The 15,237-nt window shown below is 41.9% G+C and overlaps 1 long non-coding RNA gene across 4 annotated transcripts in view; it reads left to right on the forward strand.

The window, feature by feature from the left end:
* LOC130137960 (uncharacterized) overlaps nucleotides 1–15,237 on the forward strand; it is a 74,183-nt gene that overhangs the window by 30,789 nt on the left and 28,157 nt on the right. Inside the window, exons 1-3 of one of the 4 annotated variants that reach the window (XR_008816406.1) lie at nucleotides 1,950–2,128; nucleotides 4,963–5,096; nucleotides 5,632–5,953. This is a non-coding gene — a long non-coding RNA (uncharacterized LOC130137960). Of the gene's footprint in view, nucleotides 1–1,949; nucleotides 2,129–4,521; nucleotides 4,835–4,962; nucleotides 5,097–5,631; nucleotides 5,954–15,237 lie in introns of those variants that run through there. The other 3 variants (XR_008816407.1, XR_008816408.1, XR_008816409.1) reach the window with 3 other exon arrangements.

The following is a 15,237-nucleotide window of genomic DNA, read 5'->3' on the forward strand; positions in this document are numbered from 1 at the left end:
TCAATTGGTGTTCCTGGTCATTGCATCTACCAGGTAAGAATATTCTTAATCTCATATGGCTAATCAAGTCCGATAAATGTGATTGAGGCTCATGTGAAATTCGTTCAGTGTTTCGCTTCTTGCAGTATGATTGTCGCATCTTCATGAATGTATATGTCCTTTTTCATGATTAAATCGAGAGCCATATATCTTCACAACCTAACCAGTCAAAACCATATTACATTCAGTCATGCATAAATCGATTCGTGTTGATTATCGATTTAACGATTGATGTGGAAACCGTATTTCATAGCTCTCAAATTACCATGAACATGACCCAACAATCAAGCTGTTGCTCAAGTGTTGATTCTGCCGTGTTTCCATCATTGTTGTGTTTTTTCCATATTCATATTCGATATGTTGACCACGTATTCCGGTTGTGTATATGTGGCGGGCATGATGAGGCCCCATGAATATCATCATGCTCACTGCTCAGGTGAAGTGTGTTTGCGATTTGTTGTTCAGGAAGTAAAAATTTGCATCAATGATGTGTGAGTTGAGTTATGGTTCGGACAGTATAGTCATGAATAAAAAAGAAGAGACAGACGGGAAGTTAAATGAGGAAAAATTCATGTTCTAGAAATATATTATAGGATTGAAAAATGAAATGAAATGAATAATAAAAGAGCAGAAAAGAAATAAAAAAAAAAGGGTTCAGCAAAGATATTAGAAATTGGGGTTGGGTTTTGACCTTGGTGTGGTTGTGATGGAAGATGGCTTTAATGTGGGCTTAAGCATGATTTGACAAAAGAATGGGCTTGAGTGAGCTTTTATTCGAAGTTGGGTTTGTGAGGTTTTAATTGAAATAGATATAACGAGTAAGTCCATTTAAGGGCCTGGCTTGAGTCCCTATTTTCCAGAATTTTTTTTTAAAAAAATTAATATAAAAATTCCTGAATATAAAAAAAAATTGAAAATTTGGTTAGAGAAATAGGCCTTGATTAGGTTATTAGATTTTAGTATTAGAATTAGCTAAAAATTAGCATAGTTTCATTTAGTTAGTGTGCATATGGTTTAGGGTTTTAGTGGACACCTTTGATTTAGTTTAACCTAAGAAGGTTAATCTTTTAGAAAAGAAATTGAAATAAGTTCATGGGGGTTGTTGTCCCGGGGCTTAATGAAAAGGCCATATTATATTCTTTGCCCGACTCGTATCAGGTTATTTTACTGCATTGTATATTTTACGAGTTCTTTATTGCTGTTTTTGATGTGTTTGTTGTGATTACTTTTCTATCATTTTTTGTGTTGCGATTCATTTTCATAGTTGAGTGGTTAGGTTTTATTGTAGGATCATAATGAACATAAAAACATTGAACGGACAGTTAGCTGACAAGAACTTTAGGACTCGTAATTGGAAAAAGACTGCATGGACACTTTCGTTGACAAATAATCATAAGTATCGAAATGGTATTAATTTAGTTAACTAGTGTAATAAAGTCCTCGGCCCTAAATCTTTGGTTGTGTGGAAAGTGAGATATACTCTCATATCTCACTTGGTCTCTGACCAACCCCAATAGACTTGTGGCGAGTCATCTTATTGGAATCTGATAGGGTTAAACAAATCTAAGTGAAAGATCTCAACGTTGCGTGAGGTAAAGGTTTTGATGAATTTGCGCCGATTGAAGACTACTGGCCACCCTTGGCATTATCTCTAAATCTATCTTTTCCTTGACCGTGTTGCTAAAAAAGGGTTGCGACATTGATGTATAAAAAGCAATTACCTTTCTAACTTTAATTTTTCCATCAACATAACTAAGTCACAAATTGATGACAAATTAAAAAAAAACAAAAGATGCTACAAAATTAAGGAAAAAAAGAAAGAAAATGAGTTAAGACCTCATGAATGAGGTCAAGAAGCCGCGGAAGAAGGTAGGGGAGACCTCGACATGTAGATGGGGGCAATCATGAGGGTGTAGTCAATGCCGATGTTAGCAAAGATGTGGTCCAATTGGAGGAAGGTGTAATCGCGGGTGAAGCCCATGAGGAGGGGTCCGAAGAAGAAAATGGCCCTCGTCATCAGGCTCGCGATCCCATCGGACATCCGCCTCGCAATCGTCAACTCAAGAGCAAGAACATGTTGAGGATCCCCGTCAGGACCTCAACTTGCACGTTGGTTATCTTTAGCTTCTTCTTTACATATAGCATCGCTCCAATCATAACTCCTATCTCTATGAAAATTCAAAAATTTTTTTATCACCACGTAAATAGTAACTATATACAAGAAATTGAAAAAATAAAAGAAAATATTATGTGCCATATTTTCCTCTTTCTTTCTTTGAATTTATCTTTAAAAAGTATATGATTATAAGATAAGTGTGATAAACTTTATCTCAAATTAACCTGATTGGCAAAAAAAAAGTGGATAATGTTTTTGACATTAAGTAATTTCTTTAACTTTTTGCTTTTTTTTTCCTTTGCCATGCATTAAAGAAAGACCTTTGACGATAGATCCACCATTTTTATCAGTAATAAAGCTAGAAAAAAAATGCAATGACTAAAATAAAACTGAATTATGATTTTTTTTGCAACAGAATTAAGTTGCAAGAGATTGATTCACTGTATGGAAAATTGATTCGCAGAGATATATTTCCAAACTTCATTAACGACCACGGGGTGAGTCTTCCCATGTTTCACAACATTGGACGCGGAGAGAGAGAGAGAGAGAGAGAGAGAGAGAGAGAGAGAGAGAGAGAGAGAGAGAGAGAGAGAGAGAGAGAGAGAGAGAGAGAGAGAGAGAGAGAGAGAGAGAGCCAAATGGAGGTCATGGAGGTCGCGATGATGCATTTGAAAGCTTACTTGTTTGGGTGTGGTTTTGCTGGAGGATCGGAGTCCTCATTCGATTTCGGTTGGACATTACCGTCAGCCTCAGGATCACTGCAAGTGTCTTCTAACACTTGCAAAATAAGTCAATTGGCACTTAATTAGTGATGTATAGCTGCATGAGAAACTCTCGTTAAGTTTAAAAATCTGGCTATGAAAGAGGAAGAGAAAAGCAAACTTACACCCATCAATTCTTCGGGAGCTTCTTGAATCTCATTATGGTGTTACTTTCATTTACAATGAGTGGTTGGTCCGGCGCTTCTATATATTCAAGATTTTCCTCCCTTTGCCTCATAACCGATAGCCAAATGACATCCTCGTTTTTTAGCAAGCTGTTTTTCTTTTAGTACTCCTTGACGTTTAATAAGCCACTCAGTTATTCAATTCCAAATTCCGAGACTTGTTTTCTAGTAAGTTACTTTTCCAAGTTGAATCAAGGGTGATCGATTGTTTTGCATCAAACGATGCTCACCCCTTTTACAAGGGATGCCCAGTGGCCGATAAATGAGAAGGGTTTCTCAAACCCAGTGGCCAACAAACAAAGAGGGGTCGATAGGTCAGGAGGGATGCCCAATGGCCGACAAATAAGGAGGGTCTCTTCCCAGTGATCCACAAATAATGAGAGGTCGATAAATAAGAAGGGATGCCCAATGGCCACAAATAAGGAGGGGCCGAAAATTAAGGAGAGTCTCTCTCAATAGCCAATGAATAAGGTGGGCAACAGGTACTATGGAATTATTTTTCTAGGGTACTTAACGCCATAATCCGTAACGGGTGAAGATCGAGGATGGTCTTCAACCCACAAATCCAACATACTTAGTGCTTTCATCCTATCCACATGGTGTCTCTTCACTAGTGCATGCTCAACCGACGCTACATTGGAGGAGGTGCAAATTTTGATTAAAATCCCTAAATCTCCTCCCATGCAGACAAGGCGTTTCCGATATGGGCATGCAAATTGCAATAGATATGATTTCTTCTATGCATGATTGCGACTTGTATCAACGGTGTTTATGAGTTGTAAGTAAGGGTTAATGTGCGATACAACAATTTTAATGGGTCTTTTTTACTGCAATTTTAACGTGCTGCCAACAATGTATCAACGGTCTTTATGAATTGTAAGTTAGGGGTTAATGTGGCAAACAGGCACTGCGTGCTACTGCATGTTTTGTCCACAAAATATCAATGGTCTTTGCTTAGGGGTTAATGTGCAATATGGGCACATGTCAGACGGTTCTGATTCGATTCATTGGGAACAGGCAGAGAAGCTCGGAGTTTCGTTTACCTGGAAAGAAACTTCTCCATTCACCTATTGAAAACGTCTTGTCTGCATGGGAGGAGATTTTGGAATTTTAATCAAAACTTGCGCCTCCTCCCGTATAGCGTCTATTGAGCACGCACCGATGACGAGACGCCATGTGGATAGGGCAAAATCACTAAGGATGCTGGATTTGTGGGGCTGAAGATCATGCTTGTTCATCACCCGTTGCGGTCTACAGCTTTAAGTACTCTAGAAATTGATTCCATGTCCCCTGTTGCCCTCCTTATTCATTGGCTATTGGGATAGACTCTCCTTATTTGTCAGCTTCTTCTTATTTGTGGCCATTGGGCATCCCTCCTTATATGTCGACTGCTCCTTATTTTTGGAACATTGGGGAGAGACCCTCCTCATTTATCAGTCATTGGGCATCTCTTATAAAAGGGGTGAGCATCAGTTGATGCAAAACAATTAATCACCCCATGATTCAACTTGGAAAAGTAGCTTGCTAAAAAAAGTTTTGGAATTTGGAATGGAACAACCGAGTGGCTCGTTAAACGTTATAGATCACATGGAGGACGAGGAAGTCATTTGGCTATTAAATATGAGGGAAAGGGAGGAAAATCTTGAGTATCTAGAAGCGCCGGACCAACCACTCATATTAATTGAAAGCAAAACCAATGATGAGATTTAAGAAGCTCCCGAAAATTGGTGGATGTAAGTTTGCTTTTCTCTTACTCTTTTATAACCAGATTTTTAAATTTAACACACGTTTCTCTTGCGGCTATACACTACAGATTGAGTGCCAATTGACTTACTTTGTACGTATTATAATAGACATGCAGTGATTCTAAGGTCGACGGCAACATCCAACCGAAGTCAACCGAGGACTTCAATCCTCTTGCGAAGCCACACCCGAACAAGTATTCCTTCAAATGTGCTATAGCGGCCTACATGATCCCCATTTTACTCGATTTTGGTTAGTCCCCCCTTCTCTCTCCAATGTTGTGAAGCATGGGAAGACTCAACCCATGATCGTCCATGAAGTTTGGAAATATATCTTTGCGAGTCAATTTTTTATACAGTGAATCAATCTCTTGCAACTTAATTATGTTGCAAAAATATAAAATAAAATTATATCTTAGTCATAGTACTTTTTTCTTTCTAGCTTTATTACTGAAAAATGATACATTTATTATCAAAGGTAATTTTTTAATGCATATAAAATGAAAAAAAAAGCAAAAAGAAAAAAAAGAAAAAAAATTACTTCATTTCAAAATTATCCTCGACTTTGTTTTTAGCCAACAAAATTAATTTAGATAAAGTCCATCGCACTTATTATTTCTCACCATTCTTATCATCATATATATATTTGGAAAATAAATACAAAGAAAGAAGGATGAAGATAAAACACATAATATTTTCTTTTATTTTTTCAATATTTTGTATATGGTTATTGTTTACGTGGTAATATTTTGATGATATATAGGAATTTTTTTTTTGAATGTTGGCAGAGAAAGGAGTGATGAGCGGGGCATGCTATACGTAAAGAGGGAGTTGAAGATAACCGACGTGTAGGCTGACGTCTTTACAGGGATCCTCAACGTGTTCTCGCCCCTCGAGTCGGCAATTGCGGGTCGAATCTATGACAGGATTGGCCGCCGTTACACGATCCTATTGGCAAGGGCCACGATCCTGTTGGCAAGGGCCATTTTCTTCTTCCCGCCCATCCTCATGGGCTTCGCCCATGACTACACCTTCCTTGTATTGGGCCCTGCCGTTGCTAACATCGACGTTGACTACACCCTCATGATCGCCCCTATTTACATCGCAGAGGTCTCCTCTGCCTTCTCTTGCGGCTTCTTTACCTCCATCCCTCAAGTACTAACTCATTTTCTTCTCTTTTTTTTTTCCTAATTTTGTAGCATTTGCTTCATTTTTTTATTTGTCATCAACTTTTGTCTTCTTCATGTTAAACTTTCATTGTTCTTGTTTCGGGAAAAATGAAAATTAGAAAGGCGATTGCTTTTTTATACATCGTTTCGGTTGTTCAGGCATTCATCAATGTCGGCACCTTCATTGGCTGCATCTCCATCTAAGCTTTCTCAAAGCTCCATTTCAACCTCGGGTGGCGTGTCAAGCTTAGCATGGGAGCAATCTCCTTGGTCTTGCTCTTCATCGGATTCCTTGTCAAGTCGGAATCCCTAGTGGCTCATCATTGAGGTCTCCTCTGCCTTCTCCCGTGGCTTCTTTATATTCTTCCCTAAGGTACCAACTCATTTTCTTTTCTTTTTTTTCCCCTTAATTTTGTAACATCTTTTTCATTTTTTATTGGTCATCAACTTTTGTCTTCTTCATGTTGAATTTGCATTGTTCTTGTTTCGGGAAAAATGAAAATTAGAATGGCAATTGCTTTTTTATACATCGTTTCGGTGGTTCAGGTGTTCATCAATGTTGGCACCACGTTGGCTATATCTCCATCTACGCCTTCTCCAAGCTACACTTCAACCTAGGGTGATGTGTCAAGCTCAGCAAGGGAGCAATCTTCTTGGTCCTGTTTGTCATTGGGGGGTCCTTGTCAAGTCGGAATCCCAGGTGGCTCATCATGCAAGGTTGCCCAGGTGACGCGAAGCACTTCCTCACCGGGATCTCCGACTCCAAGAAGGAGCCGCACTCCGGCTCGCCAACATCAATAAGGCTGCCGACATCCCTAAGGAGTGCAACAAGGATGTTGTTAAAATCACCAAGCAGAGTGTCAGAGAGGGCATGTGGCAAGAGGACATGTGGCGGGATCTCCTTCTCTAACTAACTTGTTCGTCTGCCACATGCTGATCTGCATTGTTGGGATCCACTTCTTCCAATAGGCCTGTGGCATTGACACCATCCTCAAAATCGTGGTCCTCCATGTACTCCATGACGTTTAATGAGCCACTCAGTTGTTCCATTCCGTATTCTAAGGCCTTTTATTTTTAGCAAGCAACTTTTCCAAGTTGAATTAGGGGTGATTGATTGTTTTGCATCAACCGGTGCTTACCCCTTTTATAAGAGATGCCCAGTGGCTGACAAATAAGGATGGTTTCTCGATCCCAATGGCCGACAAAGATGGAGGGTCCCTCTCTAATGGTCCACAAATAAGGAGAGGTCGACAAATAAGGAAGGATGTCGAAGGGCCATAAATTAGGCAGGGCCGACAAATAAGGATAGTCCATTCTATTGCTCGACGAATAAGAACGGTAACAACAAATGTGGAATCATTTTCTAAAGTACTTAAAGCTGTAGATCGTAAGGGGTGAAGAACGAGCGTGGTCTTTAACTCCAAAAATCTAGCATCCTTAGTGTTTTCACTCTACCTACATGGTGTCTCCTCATTGGTACACGGTCAATAGATGCTACATTGGAGGAGGCACAAGTTTTGATTAAAATCCTGAAATCTCCTCCCATGCAGACGAGACATTTTCGATATGTGCATGAAGAAGTCTGTTTCCACGTAAACGAAACTCCGAGCTTTGTTGCCTGCTCCTAGGTGATCCAATCACAATCGTCCACCGTAGGTTTTGCCCATGACTACACCTTCCTTGTGTTGGGCCTCGCCGTTGCTAAAATTGACGTTGACTACACCTTTAGGATTGCCCTCATCTACATAATTGAGGTCTCCTCTGCCTTCTCCTGTGGCTTCTTTACCTCCTTTCTTGAGATACTACCTCATTTTCTTTTCTATTTTTCCCTTTTAATTTTGTAGCATCTTTTTCATTTTTTTTATTTGTAATCAACTTTTGTCTTCTTCATGTTGAACTTGCATTGTTCTTGTTTCAGGAAAAATGAAAATTAGAAAGGCAATTGCTTTTTTATACATCGCTTTGGTGGTTCAGGTGTTCATCAATGTTGGCTACATATCCATCTACGCCTTCTCAAAACTCCATTTCAACCTCGGGTGGCGTGTCAAGCTCAGCATGGGAACAATCTCCTCGGTCCTGGTCGTCATCGGGATCCTCGTCAAGTCAGAATCCCTGGTGGCTCATCATGCAAGGCTACCTAGGCGACGCAAATCACTTCCTCGCCAAGACCTCCGATTCCAAGGAGGAGGCCGCACTCCGGCTCGCCAATATCAATGAGGCTTCTGACATCCCAAAGGAGTGCAACGAGGATGTTGTCAAGATCACCAAGCAGAGCGTCGAAGAGGGCATGTGGCGAGAGGACGTGTGCCGAGATCTCATTCTCCAACTGATTCGTCAGTCCGCCACATGCTCAATTGGATTGTTGGGATCCACTTCTTCCATCAAGCATGTGGCATCGACACCATCCTCTAAATCATGGTCCTCCATATATTCCATGACGTTTAATGAGCCACTCAGTTGTTCCATTCCGTATTTAAAGGCCTTTTATTTTTAGCAAGCAACTTTTCCAAGTTGAATTAGGGGTGATTGATTGTTTTGCATCAACCGGTGCTTACCCCTTTTATAAGAGATGCCCAGTGGCCGACAAATAAGGATGGTTTCTCACTCCCAATGGCCGACAAAGACGGAGGGTCCCTCTCCAATGGTCCACAAATAAGGAAGGATATCGAAGAGCCATAAATTAGGCAGGGCCGACAAATAAGGATAGTCCATTCTAATGCTCAACGAATAAGAAGGGTAACGGGAAATGCGGAATCATTTTCTAAAGTACTTAAAGCTGTAGATCGTAAGGGGTGAAGAATGAGCGTGGTCTTTAACTCCAAAAATCTAGCATCCTTAGTGCTTTCGCTCTATCTACATGGTGTCTCCTCATTGGTACATGGTCAATAGACGCTACATTGGAGGAGGCACAAGTTTTGATTAAAATCCTGAAATCACCTCCCATGCAGATAAGGCATTTTCGATATGTGCATGAAGAAGTCTATTTTCACGTAAACGAAACTTCGAGCTTTGCTGCATGCTCCTAAGTAATCCAATCACAATCGTCCAACGTAGGTTTCGCCCCTGACTACACCTTCCTTGTGTTGGACCTCGCCGTCGCTAAAATTGACGTTGACTACACCTTCATGATCGCCCCCGTCTACATAATTGAGGTCTCCTCTGCCTTCTCCCGTGGCTTCTTTACCTCCTCCCTTGAGGTACTAACTCTTTTTCTTTTATATTTTCCCCTTTAATTTTGTAGCATCTTTTTCATTTTTTATTTGCAATCAACTTTTTTCTTCTTCACGTTGAACTTGCATTGTTTTTGTTTCAGGAAAAATGAAAATTAGAAAGGTGATTGCTTTTTTATACATCGTTTCGGTGGTTTAGGTGTTCATCAATGTCGGCACCATGTTGGCTACATATCCATCTACGCCTTCTCAAAGCTCCATTTCAACCTCGAGTGGCGTGTCAAGCTCAGCATGGTAGCAATCTCCTCGGTCCTGGTCGTCATCGGGATCCTCGTCAAGTCAGAATCCCCGGTGGCTCATCATGCAAGGCTACCTAGGCAACGCGAATCACTTCCTCGCCAGGACCTCCGATTCCAAGAAAGAGGCAGCACTGTAGCTCGCCATTATCAATAAGGCTGCCAACATCCCAAAGGAGTGCAACGAGGATGTTGTCAAGATCACCAAGCAGAGCATCGGAGAAGGCATGCGGCGAGAAGACATGTGGCGGGATCTCCTTCTCCAACTGATTCGTCCGTCCTCCACAATCTCAATTGGATCGTTGGGATCCACTTCTTGCATCAGGCATGTGGCATCGACACCATTCTCTAAATCGTGGTCCTCCATGTACTCCATGACGTTTAATGGGCCACTCAATTGTTCCATTCCGTATTCCGAGGCCTTTCTTTTTAGCAAGCTAGTTTTCCAAGTTGAATTAGGGTGATTGATTGTTTTACGTCAACTGGTGCTTACCCCTTTTATAAGAGATGCCCTGTGGCTGACAAATAAGGATGGTTTCTCGATCCCAATGGCCACCAAAGACGAAGGGTCCCTCCCCAATGGTCCACACATAAGGAGAGATCGACAAATAAAAAAGGATGTTGAAGGGCCATAAATTAGGCAAGGCCAACAAATAAGGATAGTCCATTCTAATGTTTGACGAATAAGAAGGGTAACAGGAAATGTGGAATCATTTTCTAAAGTACTTAAAGCTGTAGACCGTAAGGTGTGAAGAACGAGCATGGTTTTTAACCCCAAAAATCCAGCATCCTTAGTGCTTTTGCTCTATCTACATGGCATCTCCTCACTGATGCATGGCCAATAGACTATATATTGGAGAAGGCACAAGTTTTGATTAAAATCCCGAAATCTCCTCCTATGCAGACAAGACGTTTTCGATATGTGCATGAAGAAGTCTATTTCCACTTAAACGAAACTCTAAGCTTTGCTACCTGCTCCCAAGGAATCCAATCACAATCGTCCAACGTGGGTTTTGCCCGTGACTACACCTTCCTCGTGTCAAGTCTCGCCGTCTCTAAAATCAATGTTGATTACACCTTCATGATCGCCCCCATCTACATCATTGAGTGCTCCTTTGCCTTCTCCCATGGCTTCTTTACCTCTTTCCCTGGGTACTAACTCATTTTCTTTTCTTTTTGTCCCCTTTAATTTTGTAGCATCTTTTTCATTTGTTTATTTGTCATCAACTTTTGTCTTCTTCGTGGTGAACTTGCATTGTTTTTGTTTAGGGAAAAATGAAAATTAGAAAGGCGATTGTCGTTTTATACATCGTTTTGATGGTTCAGGTGCTCATCAATGTCGGCATCATGTTGGCTACTTCTCCATCTATGCCTTCTCCAAGCTCCACTTCAACCTCGAGTGTTGTGTCAAGCTTAGCATGGGAGCAATCTCCTTGGTCCTGCTCGTGGTCCTCGTCAAGTCGAAATCCCCGGTGGATCATCTGGCAAGGTTGCTTAGGCGATGCGAAGCACTTCCTAGCCTGGACCTCCGACTCCAAGAAGGAGACCGCACTCCGGCTTCACTAACATTAATGAGCCTTCCGACATCCCTAAGGAGTGCAACGAGGATGTTGTCAAGATCGCCAAGCAGAGTGCCAAAGAGGGCATGTGACGAGAGGACGTGTGGCGGGATCTTCTTCTCCAACTGACCCGTCTATTCGCCACATGCTTATCTACTTCGTTGGGATCCATTTCTTTCAACAGGTATGTCGTATTGACACCATCCTCTAAATTGTGGTCCTCTATCTCCATGAAGTTTAACGAGTCACTCGGTTGTTCCATTCAGTACTTCAAGGCATTTTTTTTTAGCAAGCTACTTTTCCAAGTTGAATTAGGGATGATTGATTGTTTTGCATTAACCGGTGCTTACCCCTTTTATAAGAGATGCGTAGTGCCGACAAAGATGGAGGGACTCTCCCTAATGGTCCACAAATAAGGAGAGGTTGACAAATAAGGAAGGATGCCGAGTGGCCATAAATGAGGAAGGGCCGACAAATAAGGATATTCCCTTCTAATGCTCGGCGAATAAGAAGGGTAACAGGGAATGTGGAATCATTTTCTAAAGTACTTAAAGGTGTAGACCATAAGGGAACAACGAGCGTGGTCTTTAACCCCAAAAATCCAACATTCTTAGTGCTTTCGCTCTACACACATTGCGTCTCCTCATTGGTGCACGGTCAATTGACGCTACATTGGAGGAAGCACAAGTTTTGATTAAAATCCCGAAATCTTTTCCATGTAGACAAGACGTTTTTGATATGTGCATGAAGAAGTTTGTTTCCACATAAACCAAATTCCGAGATTTGTTGCCTGCTCCCAAGGAATCCAATCACAACCGTCCAACATGGGTTTCATTTATGACTACACCTTCCTCGTGTTAGGCCTCGATGTCGCTAACATCGACGTTGACTACACCTTCATGATCACCCCCATTTACGTCACCGAGGTCTCCTCTGCCTTCTCCCGCGGCTTCTTTACCTCCTTCCCTGAGGTACCAACTCATTTTCTTTTCTTTTTTTCCCCTTAATTTTGTAGCATCTCTTTCATTTTTTTATTTGTTATCAACTTTTGTCTTCTTCATGTTGAACTTTCATTGTTCTTGTTTTGGGAAAAGTGAAAATTAGAAAGGCGATTGCTTTGCTTTTTTATACATCGTTTCGGTGGTTTAGGTGTTCATCAATGTCGGCACCATGTTGGCTACATCTCCATCCGTGCCTTCTCCAAGCTCTACTTCAACCTCGGGTGGCGTGTCAAGCTCAGTATTGGAGCAATCTCCTTGGTCCTTTTTGTCATCGAGGTACTCATAAAGTTGGAATCCTCGGTGGCTCGTCATGCAAGGCCGCCTAGGCGACACAAAGCACTTCCTCAGTAGGACCTCTGACTCTGAGAAGGAGGTTGCACTCCGACTCGTCGACATTAATGACGCTGCTGACATCCCTAAGGAGTGCAACGAGTGTGTTGTTAAGATCACCAAGCAGAGCCCCGGAGAGAGCATATGACGAGAGGATGTGTCGCGAGATCTCCTTCTCCAACTGACCTGTTCGTCCGCCACATGCTCATCTACATTGTTGGGATCCACTTCTTCCAATAGGCCTGTGGCATTAACACCATCCTCTACATCCTGGTCCTCCTTGTACTCTATGACGTTTAATGAGCGACTCAGTTGTTCCATTCCTTATTCCAAGGCTTGTCTTTTTAGCAAGTTATGGGCGCGAATGATAATCATTCTATCCGAAAAATAGATTTCTGCCAATTCCCTGGATGAGTTTTTGAACAGAGATGTATGTTTGATAACGACACAAAATTTCTTTTTTCAGAACAAAAATTCGTTTGATAACGACACAAAATTTCTCTCTCTTACGCTCTTTTCCATTCATCAACCAGTGGTGGCCGGCGGGGGGTGGCGGTGGCTGGCGGCGGCAGTCGTCGGGCGGCCGTAGCAGTTGGTAAGGGGTGGGAGGCGACCAGCGGCCTGATGACGAGTGGGTGGCAGTCGTCGGCTGTGGGGGGTGGCGGTGCCGGCCGGCCGGCGACGGGAGGCGAGAGCGAGCAATGAGAATAGTTTTTATTTTTCATTTTGTTCTAGAAATAGAAAATTAGAAAATTTTTACTTCTTATTTCTTTTCCAAACCTATTTCTAGACTAAAAGTTTGTTTCAGAAATTGAAAAATGAAATTGCGTTACCAAACAGATTTTTGTTCCAAACCTATTACGGGGAATAGAAAAATAGAAAAACAGAGAAATAGAATGGTTATCATACACGCCCTACTTTTCCAAGTTGAATTTTGGATGATTAATTGTTTTGCATCAATCGGTGCTTACCCCTTTTATAAGAGATGCCCAATGGCTGACAAATAAGGACGGTCTCTCGATCATAATGGCCAACAAAGACGAAGGGTCCCTCCCTAATGGTCTACAAATAATGAGAGGTCGACAAATAAGGAAGGATGCCAAATGGACATAAATTAGGAAGGGTTGATAAACAAGGAGAGTCCCTTCTAATGATCGACGAATAAGAAGGCCAATAGGGAATCTGGAATCATTTTCTAAAGTACTTAAAGCTGTAAACCATAAGGGGTGAAGAACAAGAGTGGTCTTTAACCCCAAAAATCAAGCGTCCTTAGTGCTTCCACTCTATCCAGATAGCGTCTCCTCACTGGTGCATGGTCAATAGATGCTACATTGGAGGAGGTACAAGTTTGATTAAAATCCCGAAATCTCCTCCAATGCAGACGAGACGTTATGTGCATGAAGAAGCTTGTTTCCACGTAAACGAAACTTCAAGCTTTTCTACATGCTCTCAAGGAATCCAATCACAACTGTCCAACATGGGCTTTGCCCGTGACTACACCTTCCTCATGTTGGACCTCACCGTCGCTAACATCGACGTTGATTACACTTGTCTACATCGCCGAGGTCTCCTCTGCCTTTTCCCGCGGCTTCTTTACCCCATTCCCTAAGGTACTAACTCATGTTTTTTTCTTTTTATCCCCCTAATTTTGTAGCATCTTTTTCATTTTTTTTTATCTGTGATCAACATTTGTCTTCTTCATGTTGAAGTTGCATTATTCTTGTTTCGGGAAAAATAAAAATTAGAAAGGCAATTGCTTTTTTATACATCGTTTCGGTGGTTCAGGTGTTCATCAATGTTGGCACCATGTTGGCTACATCTCCATTTACGTCTTCTCCAAGCTCTATTTCAACTTTGGGTGGCGTGTCAAGCTCAGCATGGGAGCAATCTCCTTGGTCCTGGTTGTCATCGGGGTTTTCGTCAAGTCGGAATCTTTGGTGGCTCATTATGCAAGGCTACCTAGGCGACGCGAATCACTTCCTCACTAGGTATGGAGGCCGCACTCCGGCTCGCCAACATCAATGAGGCTGCCGACATCCCTAAGGAGTATAATGAGGACGTTGTCAAGATCACCAAGCAAGCGCTGGAGAGGGCATGTGGCGAGATATCTTCTCCAACTCATCTCATCCTTTCGCCACATGCTCACGTGCATCATTGGGATCCACTTCTTCCAACAGGCCTATGGTATTGACACCATCCTTTACATTCTGGTCCTCCATGTACTCTATGACGTTTAATGAGCCACTCAGTTGTTCCATTCCATATTCTAAGGCTTGTTTTTTTAGCAAGCTACTTTTCCAAGTTAAATTTGGGATGATTGATTATTTTGTATCAACCGGTGCTCACCTCTTTTATATGAGATGCCCAGTGGCCTACAAATAAGGATGGTCGCTCGAGTCCAATGGCCGACAAAGATGGAGGGTCTCTCCCTAATGGTCGACAAATAAGGAAGGATGCCGAATGGCCATAAATTAGGAAGGGCCGACAAATAGCGAGTCCCTCCTAATGCTCGATGTGTAAGAATGGTAACATAGAATGTTGAATCATTTTCTAGAGTACTTAAAGGTGTAGACCGTAGGGAGTGAAGAACGAGCATGGTCTTTAACCCCACAAATCCAGCGTCCTTAGTGCTTTCGCTCTATCCATATGGCATCTCCTCACTGGTGCATGGTCAACAGATGCTACAATGGAGGAGTCACAAGTTTTCATTAAAATACCAAAATCTCCTCCCATACAGACATGACATTTTCGATATGTTCATGAAGAAATTTGTTTCCATGTAAACAAAAGTCCGAGCTTTGCTGCCTGCTCCCAAAAGAATCCAATCACGAACCGTCCAACATGTGCCCATAGCACACATCCCATATAA

Source organism: Syzygium oleosum, unplaced genomic scaffold, assembly GCF_021117445.2.
Source record: "Syzygium oleosum isolate NSW1041296 unplaced genomic scaffold, Sole_v2.1 Sole_v2.04, whole genome shotgun sequence".
In the NCBI taxonomy this organism is placed as follows: Eukaryota; Viridiplantae; Streptophyta; class Magnoliopsida; order Myrtales; family Myrtaceae; genus Syzygium; species Syzygium oleosum.